This window comes from Phacochoerus africanus, chromosome 9 (assembly GCF_016906955.1).
Source record: "Phacochoerus africanus isolate WHEZ1 chromosome 9, ROS_Pafr_v1, whole genome shotgun sequence".
NCBI lineage: Eukaryota > Metazoa > Chordata > Mammalia > Artiodactyla > Suidae > Phacochoerus > Phacochoerus africanus.
The window spans coordinates 119,022,114-119,038,397 of NC_062552.1; the positions used below are offsets into that span (position 1 = coordinate 119,022,114).

Here is a 16,284-nt window from a genome sequence, read left to right on the forward strand (position 1 = left end):
ACTACTTCACTTAACTGCTTCTCAGGCAATGAAATGGTGCACAGCTGGGCAAATCAGCGTCATCGTCATCAAATGCACAAATGTCCAAAATACAAAATACAAGAGAAAACAAAAAGGCAGGGAATATCCAAAATACCCACATAAGAGACCTAAAATAAATATTTCAGGGATTTTGCAACTATTATTTGGTGCATATAGATCCTGAAAAGACTAAGGTCAAACCGAAGACAGAGACCAAAGAAAAAAGGGATAACAATTTTAAGAATTTAAACACTGGAATTTTTAGTCTTTAGATGGTTAGATAAGAGACATAAGCATAAGAGAAATATTTCCATTTCACTCTTCAGTGTCATATTATTAATTAGGAATCCCTGCATATTAATCTGGCCTGCAACAATAACACGAACTACAGTCAGCAATGCTCCCTTCAGCATTACCATTTATAACAGCAAAAATGCCCCTTCCACCCCTCAAAAAGACTCTAAATGTCTAGCAATGAATGAGGAATGGGTTTGGTAAACCATGGATGGCTCACTTTCCAAGATGCATCTCAATGGAGCTATTGAAAATGATGACAGTTGATAATAAACCAAAGTGCTTATGTTACGAGATTCAACCCCCCCCCAAAAAAAACAAAAAAACACAGAACATTTTTTTATGTATGGGAAGATCTGATTACGTCCTCAAGTTAAAAACTAAAGAAGAGAGGAATGAATGGAGGAACAGAAGGAAAACAATCCACCTCAAATTGAGGATGGGATTATCATAAGTAATTTCTGTTTCCTTAAAAAATTTTGGATTTTAAAATTCCCTACAATGTGAACTCTTCATTACTTTTAGAGTTAAGCTCTCAGACTGAGGATGAAGATAATAAAGATATATGATTCCGTGGGGGGGGGAGAGGCTCCCTTCTTAAACCATTAAATGTGGTAAAATTCACCCCTGTTTCTATAACTTAAAACCACTCAGTTCCCTGGCCTTCTTTTCCTGCACTACTCCAGGTACCAAACAAATTTCTGGGTTTCTCTAAAACCAGAAATATAAACATATTATGTTCAACATAATTATGCCTAAAATTAGACTTGTCCTAAACTGAAGTTGAAGACGGGTCAAATACCCTTTTACCAAATTCCATCCACCAGAATCTCACATAGAAAGTAACTCGAGGCTGCCAGCCAATGGTCCACTTACTTGGAATACTTCTTAAAAAGACAACATAGCCAACACCCCACAAAGGCCTCTTCAAGTTTGTTTTAAGAGAGGTAAATCCTTAACACATCACTAGCTTTCAAGGTGAGTCTTAAGATAATGTTTGATTCCAAGTTTCTGTACTTTACCCAATAAAAATATTGCTCATCAAGCACTAGAATTTTATTCAATTCTGCCTGCCTTTTACACCACCTAAGAACACCCATGAGGAAAACAGGCCCACAATTTTCTATGCTAAGTTGCTTTAAGATAGATATTATAATGTGAACATTTTAATACTAAAGAGAGGTCAGTTCTGAGACGAAGTGGGCCTAAGAAACTGCTGAGTATGCTGGATGCTTAATCCATGTTGAGTCAGGAAGCAAACATACTAAAAGTTCCAGGCAAGAGGCAAAGCCCTCATTGCAGCTCTGAGCAACCACATGCTATCTGCCCTCCCCGTAACTCCATGACCAGAGCATCACAGCCTCCCCAAATGCGCTCTGCTTCTGGAGCTGCCAGCCCTCCACCCACCCTCGAGCTTCCCCTAACAACCTCTATCACTGGACTCTCCTCTCATCCAGAGCACGAGGCTGGCTATCTCTGCCACCCAAATCAGGGATTAATTGCATCTTCTGCTCAATATTAGATGTTACTGCCATTGCTATCCCCCTCCAAATTGTAAGATCTTTGAAGAGAAAAACAATTTCACACTTGACCTGCACAGAAGAAAGCTGGAAATATACATAAATATTTTTCATTAATTAATTCTATGTTGAGAATAAACCTTATTGACCTAACCTAAAATTAGCTTGTATCTTTTTGCGGATCAAATAAAAAATTCAGTTTAGATACTTACAGCTTTAAACAACACAAACTATTTTAACAAGTTTAATACTCCCATCCTCGCCCCCTCCCCCCACAAGGACTAGTTCAGGATGACCTGAAACTATGAAAGCTAGAGAAGCATCAATTCATACAATAATAATTTTGACATCATCCAATCATACCCATCCTACCACCCTAGTCCTTTTTGGGGAACTCCCAACCTACAAATTTCTCCTCCGCTTTAATGCAGTCTGATCTGATACTAACCCTGAAAACGTTTCAGTAACAATTTAAAGTTCTAAAGTTACAAGTTTAACTGGAAAAACCCAAAGACTCAAATAATACCTCTCATTAATTTTTCATTTTTAGAAACTATTTTATTAGGTTTATAAAATCCACATAAAAAACTATTCAATGTCAACCAATAAACTTAGAAAAAGATGACAGAAAAAAATTACCATTTTTTTTTAGGGCTGTACCTGCGACATATGGAAGTTCCAGCTAGGGGTCGAATCGGAGCTGCAGCTGCCGGCCTACACCACAGCCACAGCATCGCACAATCCGAGCCTCATTTGCAACCTACACCACATCTCATGGCAACACTGGATCCTTAACTCACTGAGCGAGAGCAGGGGTCAAACCCGCCTCCTCATGAATACTAGTAGGGGGTTCATTACCCCTGAACCACAACAAGAACTCCAAAAAAATTACCCGTTTTCAACCCTGACATCAGCAATTGAGACAAGAATCATTGATGGATGCTGAAACTCCTGGGTGAAGGTCTCAAAGTCTCTCTGTACAGATTCCTACAAACTCAAATGAAAATTGATAATTTATACTGGAAAACCTGACAAGTACCACGATAACTCAAGTGACAAAGTTACCACCACCGATACTGGGACAAAATGACAACATGCACCTCCTGATACGATGAACTGAGAAAGAAATATCATCTGTGTCCCAAGTGAGAAGTCTCAAGCTAATCCTGAGGATATGCAGAAACCACATGAGATTCACCGTCCATAACAACTGGCTTGTGCCCTTCAAAAAGGTCAGTATCACCGAGCTGGGAAACGATTCCAGAGTAAAAGAGGGAAGAGGCATGACAACCACAAGCAGTGCACATTCCTGGACTGACCTGTGTCAGGGAAGGAAAACGGCTATAATGGACATTATCGACTGAAGCGGGATCAGAATACGCCACCTGAAAACAGGCCACTTGGGCACGAGGGCTGCTGAAGTGAGAGAGAATAGACAGACACGGGGGATTCTCCTGCCCCTCAGAGTAAGGCACGAACTTCCCTTTGCAAAGGTGCTCCCCTGCCCCTCTCCAGTACTGCTAGGCGGAGACGATGCTTACCACCGGTTGAATGTGCATCCACACTCCTTAACCCAATAACCCTCCCCTGCCATCAGCTGCCCTCGCGATGCACCTTCCCACGACTCGCGGCTGCTCTCCGCCCCACCTCTATTTCCTCTGTCCTGCCACTCCTCCTCAAGCCCAACCCCTGCTTCCTGCGCATCGCCTTTGCACAGGCGAAATAAATCTTCTCTCTTGTGAATCTGTCCTTTTTCAGTTTAATTCACAGACCCCATGCAATGAAGTTAAGAAGCACAGAGGAAAAGGTTTTTTCCTTCTCCTCAGGGACAGTGGTAAAATTTAAATATTATCAATAGTAAATTCCTTGAATTTTATAACTATGCTGTATTTATGTAAGAGAAAGTTCTTGTTCTTAGAAAATATGCCTTGAATATTTAGCAGTGAAGAGCACAACGCCTGCAACTTATTCTCAAAAGCTTCGGGAAAATAAAAACGGTATATGCAGGGAGAGAACATGCAACTGTGGCAAAATGAGAACTCTTGGTAAAGGCAGGTAACAATAAGGAAAGTCTTTACTCCTACAACTCAGAAGTTTGAAAAAAATTTAAAACACAAACCTAAAAACAATACTCTGCCAAATGCTGATATAAATGGCTACCAGCAGAACAGAGAAAAATGGAACACCTCCAATTTTACTTCAGAGTAGTATAAAAAGTAATACCTAAAGCAGTTTTTCCCCACTGAAAAGACTCACGTCCTCCCGCCCCTTATTAAATTATTTGTTCATTCAGTCAACAAATCTTTATGAAGCAAGACATCCCTAATGCACACCTGGATTCTGGAGGATGTGAGAACCTGAGTTCTGTTTTGAGGAGTGTGTAGTAACAGCACTAGTTAGAAAGCACAGGACATCGTGGGGAAGAGGAGTCAGCAGGTGAAGAAGCATTTAAACAGAAACCGGGCAGGTGCAGCCGAGGGCATCCCAAGCAGTGTGCTGCGGCGCTGGTCCCCGGGGAGAATGCCAGACCGTGAAACTGGCAAGGTAAGCAGGAGGGAGACGGCAAAGGGCCTGGAACGGGGCTCTGCAGGGATTACGTCACCATTCTCAGTGTGCGCCTACTTCATCTTTGCCCAAGACCTGCTCTCTGTCGAGACCCACAGACAAGAACACCTCCACACAACAAAGAAAGAGACTCTGGACCTTGACTCTCTCCTTTAAAGGGAACTTCCTCTTGTCCCCGTTGCAATCGCTGCCTCTACTCACATCACTCTGCCCCCCAGCGGTCCCTCTTGGTGCGCTGACCCCCTCAGCTCCCCCATGCGAGACCAGGACGGCTGGGCACCCTCCCTCCAGCTCCAGTTCACTGTCCTTCCCTGCCTGTGGCCCATTTCCACTTGGAGAGCCACATTCTGCCATCAAGGAAACTTGGGGCTATTCCAAAAACCCAATTAATCTAAAAAGAAAGGTGAAGATCTGCTACTGCTAGATACGATTTTTAAAAACCACCCCACAAACGACCTCCATCACAGGAATTCCAGAGATGTTCCAAGAAAGAGAAGCAGTATCAGAATAAATGAAGTCTCCAGGTAACAACTCTTATTTTGCTCAGCTACGTTACAATTAAACTTGATATACATAAATTACTGAAAGAGCCCAGGTAAGAGCGGCAAGGAAACAGGCGCCAAAGCAGAGGGTGAGTGATCCCACGGGCTATCTGTCGGCTCTGGGGCAAATGAGCTCGCCTCTCGTCTCAGCCTCATTTCTACGTGGGGCCTGCGGGGACCTCAGCCCCTGGGCTCCTCTTTCTCCCTACACAACGTGCAACACAGACAGACAACTCATTAGCTAAACCACCCATGCAAATCACTAAAAAACAAAATAAGCTGTTTGGTGTGGAAAAAAGAACCACACATACTGGAGAGGGGAGGTGAGAGATGGCAGAGCCTCGGAAGACTCGGAGAAGCTCTCCTGGAAGGTCGGTTAAGAGTACGCCATGGGAGTTCCCGTCGTGGCGCAGTGGTTAACGAATCCGACTAGGAACCATGAGGTTGCGGGTTCGGTCCCTGCCCTTGCTCAGTGGGTTAACAATCCGGCGTTGCCGTGAGCTGTGGTGTAGGTTGCAGACGCGGCTCGGATCCTGCGTTGCTGTGGCTCTGGCGTAGGCCGGTGGCTACAGCTCCGATTCGACCCCTAGCCTGGGAAACTCCATATGCCGCGGGAGTGCCCAAGAAATAACAAAACAAAACAAACAAAAAAAAGAGTACACCAAGGGATTAACAAATCTTAAGACCACAAAGAGTGGAAGAGGAGCAAGAACCAAAACTACGACCACCCTCATCCTTTCAGAATCTTTACGGCTTTCTTAAAAAAAAAGAGGCAGGTACCCATTTTGGACAAAGGACAAAACTGGCAGCTACCATACCCTGCAGCGAGCACGTTTAATCCTATGTTGCCTGAACAGAAGCCAAGCCACTAGGACACCGACAATGTATCTGAGAATTCTCTACATCTGCTTACACATGACTGCAGAGGCAACTCTGGCGTCTCTAAGGGGCTACGCAGTAGGTAAACTGTCTGAATGGCAAATGAACACGGCTGACACGCAGTATAGGAAACTGAGAGCAGAAGAAGGATCTGTCATTTACCAGACTCAGCATCTTGCCAAGGACTACCCATGAGCATCAGTCCCAGGAAAAAAAAACAAAGGGATTAAAAACAAATATTAATGGAGCTCAGAGTACCAGCCATGTTATGAATGGGGCAGTACAGCACGACCGCTCCAAACCGTCCGTGGGTGTAGGATGCACTCCAAAACCCTGATCCACTGCTCCCGAAGCCGGGCTGCGTCTCCCTCTCCCCCGGCCCCACCAAGCTCCTTCCTACCTCTCACACACCAGCCCTGGCCATCTGTTCCTCAATCTTCAGGTCTCAGCTCCAGGGTCACTTTTTCAGTCAATAGTTTCAATTAAAAGACAGTAAATCCGTATACCCAGAACCAATCCAGGTGCCAGGCACAAGCAGGCTCTACGGGAATAAGCAAAGACAGGCCGCCCTGAGGCAGAGGACGTCACCTGAATCCTGCCTGCCCCCCTCCCAGAGTGTTTTTAAGATACGACTACTTCACACCTTAACTACTTTTACCTTTACGATCACTCAGAAACAATCCTTCAAAGCACAACGAAGAATGTGTTAAATTATAAATCAGTGGTCAAATTTATCCAGAGTGAACTCTGGTCAAAGATGAAAAATTTAGCTTCCGGAGTTCCCGTCATGGCACATCGGAAACAAATCCAACCAGGCACCATGAGGTTGCCAGTTCCATCCCTGGCCTCGCTCAATGGGTTAAGGATGTGGCGTTGCTGTGAGCCGTGGTGTGGGTCACACACGTGGCTCCAGGCTGGCACTGCTGTGGCTGTGGCTTAGGATGGCAGCTATAGCTCTGATTTGACCCCTAGCCTGGGAACATCTATATGCTGCAGGTGCGGCCCTAAAAAACAAACAAAAAAACTTAACATAGGTGGCATCAAACACTTCTATTTTTCTTTTTTGTCTTTTTCTTGGGCTGTACCCTCGGCATATGGAGGTTCCCAGGCTAGGGGTCTGGTTGGAGCTGTAGCTGCTGGCCTACGCCAGAGCCACAGCAATGCCAGATCAGAGCCATGTCTGCAACCTACCCCAAAGCTCACAGCAACACAGGATCCTTAACCCACTGAGTGAGGCCAAGGATCGAACCTACAACCTCATGATTCCTAGTCAGATTCATTAACCACTGAGCCACAATGGGAACTCCTAAACACTTCTATTTTTCCATACACTACAACAAAGAGTATTTTTTTCTATTAAATCATTTAATGACTCTCTTTTTAAAAAGTTGTAATTTTTCCAAAGTTTTATCTGGTTACTTTTATTTTTAATATCAATTATTTCCAGAGAATACTTTGGATGAATTGGACAAATTCCTTGAAAAATAAAATTTACCAAAATTAACAACTAAAGAAACAGAAAATGTGAAGAAGTCTACAGCTTTTAAAGAAATTGGATTATTAAAGACAAAAAAAAAAAAAGGAGTTCCCGTCATGCCTCAGTGGTTAACAAATCCAACTAGGAACCATGAGGTTGAGGATTCAATCCCTGGCCTTGCTCAGTGGGTTAAGGATCCGGCATTGCCCTAAGCTGTGGTGTAGGTCGCAGACGAGGCTTGGATCCCGAGTGGCTGTGGTGTAGGCTGGCGGCTACAGCTCCAATTGGACCCCTAGCCTGGGAACTTCCATGTGCCACAGGTTCAGCCCTGGAAAAGACAAAAAAAAAAGAAAAGAAAAGAAATTGGATTATTAAAATTATTAAATACGCCAAGCCCAGATGTCATGATTAGTAAAATTCTTCTAAACATTTAAAGAATAACCCCAATGCTAAAATCAAACTTCATGGGGACAGAGATAAGAGGGAATATTTCCCAGCTCTTTCCATGAGACCATTATAAACTCGACACCAAAACCTGAAAAAGCTATTACAGGCAAGTAAAATTATAATCCTATCTCTCAAACAAAAAAATGTAAAAATACTAAAGGCGTTCCTGTCATGGCTCAGTGGTTAACGAACCAAACTAGCAACCATGAGGACATGGGTTCGATCTCTGGCTCTTCTCGGTGAGTTAAGGATCCAGTGTTGCCGTGAGCTGTGGTGTAGGTCACAAACGCAGCTCGGATCCTGAGTTGATGTAGCTGTGGTGTAGGCTGGCAGCTACAGCTCTGATTTGACCCCTAGCCTGGGAACCTCCATATGTCACATGTGTGTGGCCCTGAAAGGACAAAGACCAAACAGAAAAAAAAAAAAAACCTAAACAAAATATCAACAAATTGAATCCAGAAATATATAAAAAGGATAATGCATCATTATCAGTTGTGGTTTATCACAGGAAGGCAAGGATGGCTTAAAAACCAGTTAGTGTATTAAAACAGGATAAAGTTTTACAATAATTAAGACCATGTGGGTACTGGCACAAGAAGAGACAATGCAACAGAACAGAATATAAAAACAGACCCACACCTATACACTGGGAACTATGTCTAGTCACTTACGATGGAGCAAGATAATGTGAGAAAAGAGAATGTGTTCATGGATGTGTAACTAGGTCACCACGCTGTCCAGTAGAAAACTGACACAACACTAAACTAGGCTAGATGGGAAAAAAAAAATTATTACAGAAAAAAATAAAAATAAAAACAGATCCACACATATAAGGCTATTTAATGTCAAAAAAAATACTGTTGCATAATAGGGAAAAAAGATGGCCTTTTCAAATAAAAACTATGTTAATTATGTATCCAGGTAGAAAAAGTGAATCTTGATTACTGCCTCACATCATATACAAAAATCAATGTCAGCTGGATATCAAAATGTACAAAGTAAAACGACAAAATTATTAGAAAAAACATAGGAGAATACCAAACCAAAACACCAAACAGGTTTCTTTGTGTTTTTCATCGGGGGAGTGGGGGAGCCCCCACATGCAGAAGTTCCAGGGCCAAGGATCAAACAGGAGCCAGAGCAGTGACAACACCAAATCCTTAACCACTAGGCCACTAGGGAACTCCAGAACAGACTTCACCACCACCATTTTACACTGTTCGTTCATTCCACCAACCATGTCTGCCTCAATCATCTGAATTTCTGTTATTCCTTAGTTAATCTATCACTTGACCTTATTTGAGTAGCTATACCCTATGGACGGGGTCCGGCAGGGGTCCCGGACCTCCCATAACCGTATATAAAATTATGAATACGCACATGCACATTTTTCTGGGCAGAAGAGTCCTATCTTTTGTTACATCAGGAATCTCCAAAGAACAGGAACCGCTGGATGACATCAAATACGTACGACACATACATAAAAAGTTTATGGTGGTTCAAAGAGACTCAAGGACAATGCATTCACTTATACATAAGAGAAGAAGGATGGCTCCTGAGGGAAACTGAGCAACATTTAAGGCACTATTATGCTCGGTATCGTTCCTCAGAGACCCAACTAAGAGAGAGGACCATTTGAATGAGTACAGACAGTCCTCACAGAGAACGCGTGCTGTGAAATACGAAATACGCTTCTCCAACCCTCTTCCCTTTTTCATCTTCCATTATAAAGCTGAACGTACACCTCACCATGCATAATTTGGGGGGGTGGGAATCACAACAGGATCAAATCAACTTTTAGAGCAAAATCGCCTCTACTTGAAGCAAAATATCAGCTAAATGTTATCAAATGGTAAATCAGGTGCTAGAACTGGGCTAGGCGTTTTAAAAAAACTCACTTTCTCTCCTCACAACCTCAAGAAGCAGATACGTTGATTACGACCAGTGGAGAGATGGGGCAGCTGACTCAGAAAGGCTGCCAGACGCCCCGTGCTCCTCAGCTATCAACTGAAGGCATCAGAATTTGAACCCTGTGGTTTCTCTGACCCAGACCTGCTCTTAAACATCCTTAAAATGCTCTGATAAAATAGTAATGCTGAATTTTGCAAAAAGAGGAAAAGCTCAAAATACCACTAATCAGAGCTACTGCCAGCGATGGGTGTGCAGCAGGGTGTGCGAGAGGAGACGCTGTTCAAAGCTCTGGGTTCATCCCGTCCAACCCGCCCTCCTCGACTGTCACCAATGGAAGGAAAACAGAAATCCTGGAATCTCAAAATATCTCAGAATCTCAGAAAGTCTTACCTAGGTCTACTGCCTTTCTCTTTCCCTTCAAATAGGGTCACTGATCTAATCAAAGAACCTCTTTACATCATGTCAAAGATTGGTTCTTAAAATCAGCTCCTTCTCTCATTATATGAGTTCTTTCGATACATTATTTTTAAAATTCTGAACTGGTTTGCTGGCACGTTCTAATCCCCCAAAGAATTTCAAAAAATGTTTTCTAAATTCCTATCTCATTGCAGATGTTTGAGTTGTCACCTAAAAAAGAACAACCACAATAACTAACAGCATTCGCCAGCTTCAGCAATGGGAAAGCCTACAATACCAGTAAAACTCCCCATTTGACGGCAATTCTCTTCTAGGAAATTAACCCTTTTCTCCGTAGACAATGTTTCCATGCACTAGTCATATGCACCTCACTCATGAAGGACCAGGCACAGATCTGTCCAAAATCAGAATAGTAATCATCTTTTCAAAGGACTTAATAGACAAGCAATATTATTTTCCATAAAACTGCTTTGGCTTCTAAGGCCTTTGAAAAGTAATATCAACTAATTGATCCACTCAACAAATCCAAGCACCTTCTATACATAAGCACTGTTCAATGCTATCTTTACTACCCCTACGAACCTGTAAACCTTAACACAGCATGACCGTCAGTGTCACTGTGAGCTTCAAAACTCAGAACGCCAAGGCCAAAAAAAATTTTTTTTTTTGGCTTTTCCAGGGCTGAATCGGCGGCATATGGAGATTCCCAGGCTAGGGGCTGAATCAGAGCTGCAGCTGCTAGCCTACACCACAGCCACCACAGCAATGCAGGATCCGAACCACATCAGTGACCAACACCACAGCTCACAGCAACACCAGATCCTTAACCCACTGAGCAAGGCCGGGGATCGAACCTGCATCCTCATGGATGCTAGTCAGATTTGTTTCCGCTGAGCCATGATGGGAACTCCACTAAGGCCAAAATTGAAGTCTTTCACGTCTTATTCCCTAGATGTCTTGCAGACATCCTCAGACAATATTTTCTTGTGGCATCTTCTTAGTCACCTATTTAAAATGGATAGCAACTCTGCATAGTGAAGGAGAACCAAAAATTCACTGACAATTTTAGATAAGTCCAAAAGCTACTTGGTACCCACAATTCACTTTAACAAAGGCCTTCTTACATGTCTGAAAATTTCACTTTCATCCACTAGATCTCAAGACTGTGTTTCTCTCCGTATTCATCCATCCAATCTATACCATCACCCAACAGCAGAGAGAATGTGGAAAATCCTGCCTGCCTATGCTCTCGAGAAAAGAGTCCATGTGTGAATGGACTGTTATTCGGCATCTGTCAAAAGCCTGTAGAGAAAAATGCTATGTGAGGGAAATCACCTGGAAAGACAAATTAACTAGTTGCCAATGACTCAAATCACCAGTATGACGTACACCTGCGCTGCTAAAGCTTCTCCATTCTGCCTGAGGCCCTATCCAGTTTCTCCAAAGCAGCATGTGAAAAATTTCTCTATCATTTGTAAAAAGTAAAACGTTTTCTCCACACATTGCTAATGCCATTTTTTTACCTAAGAATCCAAATGCTCATTCTTCACACAAGAGTCTGCTTCTGATGAATTGGTACACTTCCTTTCATTAATCAATGCCAACTCTAATTAGTCCTGCTTCCTCTTTTGCTTTGACTAATAAAACACTGAAAAAATAACAAACTTTAGCTACATGGAGATGCTAATGATCCCTGTTCAAAGCCTCTCATCGAATCCCCCCAGCTCTCTCCACACTCCGTCCCTCAGGCTCATAGTCCTCTCAAACACCTGTCTGTTAGAAGGCCCTCTTGAACCCATCCTCAGAGTAGCCAATCAAACACATACATCCACGGGGCTTTGAGAGCGTGCTGCACTCACGAACGTGCCAGAGCACAAGGGGAAACCACTCGGCTCCAACTTACTCTTTACACAAGTTAAACACAGACCTGACCAGTACCTCCCTCTGGCATCCAACAGAGCACAACCAGGGCGCCACGATGGATCAACTGAATGAATTCAGCTACTTGCTAATACGGATGGAAACAGAGATCATTAAAAACAGCTGAGTCTTTGGCCTCAAAAAGATTAAAGTCTTCTATTAACAAATAGTTGCTATTTGTGGGAAAGTAGAACTATCCGGAACTACCCTGAGAAAACTCATATTGCAATAAATTCGGAGTCTATTCTAGTGTTCTGGCGATTAAGAAACAATCTGACCACTTCTTGCTTTGATGATCAAGAAACAAATCCCCAAGAAGTGAAAGCTGGGATTCAAACAGATAATCTGTACACCTCTGTTCACAGCAGCACTATTTACAAAGCCAAAACGCACAAGCAACACAAGTATCCATCGAAGAATGAATGGAGAAGCAAAATGGGGTGCATCCATGTATGATGAAATATTACTCAGCCTTGAAAAAGCAGGAAATTCTGACACAGGCTACAAGATGCATGATTCTGGAAGATGCAATGTTAAGTCACAAAAGGACAATGTTGTTTTGATTCTGCTTACGTTAGGTTCCAAGAGCAGCCAGATTCATAGAGACAGAGAACAGAACGATGGTGGCCTGGGCTGGGGAGGATGGTGGAATGGGGAGTTAACGCTGAGCGGGGACAGTCTCAGTTGAGGAAGATGAATGGTGATGATGGCTGCAGAACAATGTGAATGCACTTAATGCCACAGCACTGCATTATTAACACTTAAAAACGGTTAAGATAGTACCTTTTGTTGTATTTTACCACAAAAAAGGAGGCAAATGTTAAGTAATTCAGATAATCAAAGGTCACCTGGACACTTAAGGTGAGACAGTTTCAATTCATTCAGCAAGTATTAACTAAGGACTTACGTGCAACTTATGCAGGTTTTTCACCTCAAGTCCACTTGCAACAGCGATGCAATGCAACGCAAGGAAAAGCGCCCACACATAAAGACTGTGAAATCAGAGCAGGATCCAATCCTGGCTCTGCCACTTCTAGAGTCATAACCCTCTAAGTCTTAGCTTCCTTGCATGTAAAATAAGACAACATTAAGTTGAATGTCCACGAAATACCTACTTTCTCAAATGAAACAAGTATCTCATCCATCTGTCCCAGAGTGGCAGGGAATAAATATCTTAGTGCCTTAAAGGTCAGCCTTCTTGAAGACAGGAGTACTTTAAAAGTATTACCCACTGCACACCACCACAAAATCACTGTCAAATTAGGATCATGGGCCACATCAAGATAAAAATGTCTTCTAAAACCAAGACAATACAATTCAGCAATGGCAAAACCACTTCACATACAACTCACACACAGACCCACAGGCATAATACAAGAAACGGAACTAGCCTTTAATGATGAGAAGACAGCATAAAAAGGAAAGCAAGCCCTTACTGCAGAAAAAGGAGGGCTTTGCTCCCCAAATTAAACGTGGACATCTTTTCTTAAAACAGCATTTTGATGCCTTGAATAAATCCCTCATTGCCATTTAAGTATCCATGGTGACCATATTAAGGGCAACCTCTGCAGTGTTTCTAACCTATAGTTTTATAAAATATGTCCTGAAAGGAAGTCCTGAAGTAACCATATATGTTTCATATATTACTTACAATATACATATGCCCCAGAGAGATAGCAAGCTTTAAAGACAATGCTTTGCAAAATAAACTGATTATTCCAGAACCTACTTCCCAAAGATACTAATACTAAAATTACTATTCGCTAGCAGCACTTTCAGAATCTTGTCCCGTCATTCATCCTCTAACAAATTATTGGAGCTCTTGGCAAAGATGGGTATTTTTATTTAGAAAATTTAATGTTTATGCCAATACTCTTTCAATGTGGTTAGCCTTTTATTTAAAGCACATTAAAAAAAATAATTTCCAAGTTAACTTAACTCCTGACTTGTGCCCTTTTCCACTCACTGTGCTGCACTTGAAAAAACAAGCAACAAGAAGACAACTGAAAATCAGGATTGTGACGACTCAGAAAAGTCAAAGGCCAAAGCACCGCAAGAAGCACAGACTCCAGAGTAATACTGTTGAATCAGATGAACGCTTTTAAATCGTGATAGTCACAATACTTCAGACTTAGATGAGTCAGTAATGTGCCCCTTTCAGCAGGACTTTTCCTCCCAATAGCACAGGCTGAACTCTACAGCAAGGACTCTCTGCTCGTCTCGGTTTTTGCAAATCTTCAAGCTATTAAAGATACATTAAGTGGTTAGTTAGCTCTGTACCGCGGGCAAAGCCACCAGGCAGCTCAGCTCTTCTGGACAATCTACAAAAAAATCTACTATGCTAACTTAAAACATACACTGATTTCCCAAAGAAGATTAAAAAACCCTTAAGAAAGGCTCCTTTGCAGGGTCCAGGCGATCTGGCACAAAAACACTGGAGAGGAGGGTGGGGGGAAAGATGGCCTCGGTCACCGGCCCCTGGGGACCCAGATCTGGTCACCTGCCAGTAAACACGAACAATTCTCGAAGGGCGCGCCCCAGAGGCTCGCACTTCCCTGCCAGCACAGACGGCCCGGCTTCCTTCCCTCCTGGCCCCCTCGAAGGTGTCCATCGAGGAGGCCCAGCGCAGCCACCGCCACCACCGGGTCCCGAGGATGCTCCCGGGACGGGGCTGCTCATCCCGCACCACCGTCGCGTGCGTTAACAGGACCTGTCAAAGCCCTGCTCTCCACGGGCCCGGGGCGAGCGGCGAGGACCGGCCCCACGCCCGCAGCGGAGGCGCCCGCGTCCCTATCCGGTGCCTGGGCGACCGCACAAAGTCCCTCCGAACCGCCGACTCGGGACGGGCGCCAGGGTCGGGGAGGCGCAGAGCCCGGCGGGGTGGACGCCAGCCCCGCAGGCCGCGCCGTCCAGAACCAGGCGAGGCCGCGCCATCTGCCCGCGCCGGTCCCCCCACCGCGGGGCCCAGGCCCGGGCGCCCACGCGGGCCTCCGCGCAGAGGCGGGCACGGGGCCGGGCGGAGCCGCTCCCCGCCCTGGACACAAAGCGGCTCCGCGGGAGCACGCCTCACCTGCAGCACGGGGCGCCGCGGGCCTTCGAGAACCATCGGACCCCGCTTCGGCGCGCGCGTCACAACCCAGGCCTCCCGGTGCCGCCCGGCGCCGCCGCCGCCGCCGCCATTTCCTCCCGCTCGCCGTCGCCTCGTCCCCGCTGTCAGGTTACTCCATTCACCTGGGCCTGGAGCAGCCTGCGCCGCGCCGCGCCTCCGCCTCGACCCCTCCCGCCGGCGCCTGCGGAGACTGCGCAGCGGCCGGCTCGCCCGCAGCCCGCGCAAGGCCCGCGGCAACGGCGCACAGCAGCTTGGAGAATCCCACCCGCGCCCGCACCGCCCCCTCCGCGCCCCCACGCTCCGCTCGCCCCGCGCCGGCATGAGAGCGCGCCTGTGATTGGACAGAGCGCGGCGGTGAAAGGTTAACCCCGGCCCCCCAGCCACTCAGGAGCCGGGAGACAGTGGACTCGCGCGGTGGAGGCCCAGGCGGCGTTTGCGGCCCAGACCCAACCCGGACGTTCCACCGCCTGCGGCTCGGCACTTTCGCGGCTCTGCAAGGGCCCGCGCGGGCCGGGGCTGCGGACGCTCGCTTGGCTCGGCAGAATCTGCTGGCTCGCGGAATTCGCCCGCCTCCATTGTTGCCCCTTCTGGCACCCACATCCCCGGAACGTGGCCCTGCCCCACGGCCGTAATTGTTCTCCGAAGGGCTCGGCGCTCCTTTTACCAGCCCTTCCCCTTTTTAAAGGACTTTCCCATTCGCCTGCTTTTCCCCCCGGGTTAGTGGTGCTGGGCCCCCCCGCATTTGGGGTGACGACTCATCCCACCCTCACCCCCATCTCGCAACTGGGATAACCGGCACACGAGAGGGGGCAGCGGCCCCATTTATGTGAACTGTTCATTTGCTTAGATCGGAACCGTGTGTTTTGTGGCTGTGAGTTAAAACGTGGAGGTCCAGGAAGTGACTGGCTAAAGGCAAATCCTATGACTTTATCCCAAAATGTAGGCCTGTCTTCCAGATGACTCACGTGGTACAGTGGCTTACTCCAGATGAGGTATGGTAACGGCAGCCACGCTTCTAAGAATTAGCACTTAGCACCTGCTATATTGAGCACTTAAAAGTATGGCTAGTCCCAATGGAGATATGATAGCTGATACTCAGATGTATGTATTCTTTACCCAAAAAAAGAATGCAGGACCTCTCCCTAACGGGTATGATATTGATGACAAGTTGAAGTGATAATG

The 16,284-nt window shown here is 45.3% G+C and overlaps 1 protein-coding gene across 11 annotated transcripts in view; it reads right to left on the reverse strand.

Moving 5' to 3' along the window:
- The window catches only part of DICER1 (dicer 1, ribonuclease III), a 70,996-nt gene extending 55,671 nt beyond the window's left edge, over positions 1-15,325 (reverse strand). For 7 of the 11 annotated variants that reach the window (XR_007137180.1, XM_047797216.1, XM_047797208.1 and 4 more), the window contains exon 1: positions 15,064-15,200. The gene's annotated coding sequence lies outside the window, so the exon portion shown is untranslated. Of the gene's footprint in view, positions 1-15,063; positions 15,201-15,224 lie in introns of those variants that run through there. The other 4 variants (XM_047797215.1, XM_047797210.1, XM_047797213.1 and 1 more) reach the window with 4 other exon arrangements.
- Positions 15,326-16,284: the final 959 nt, after the last annotated feature.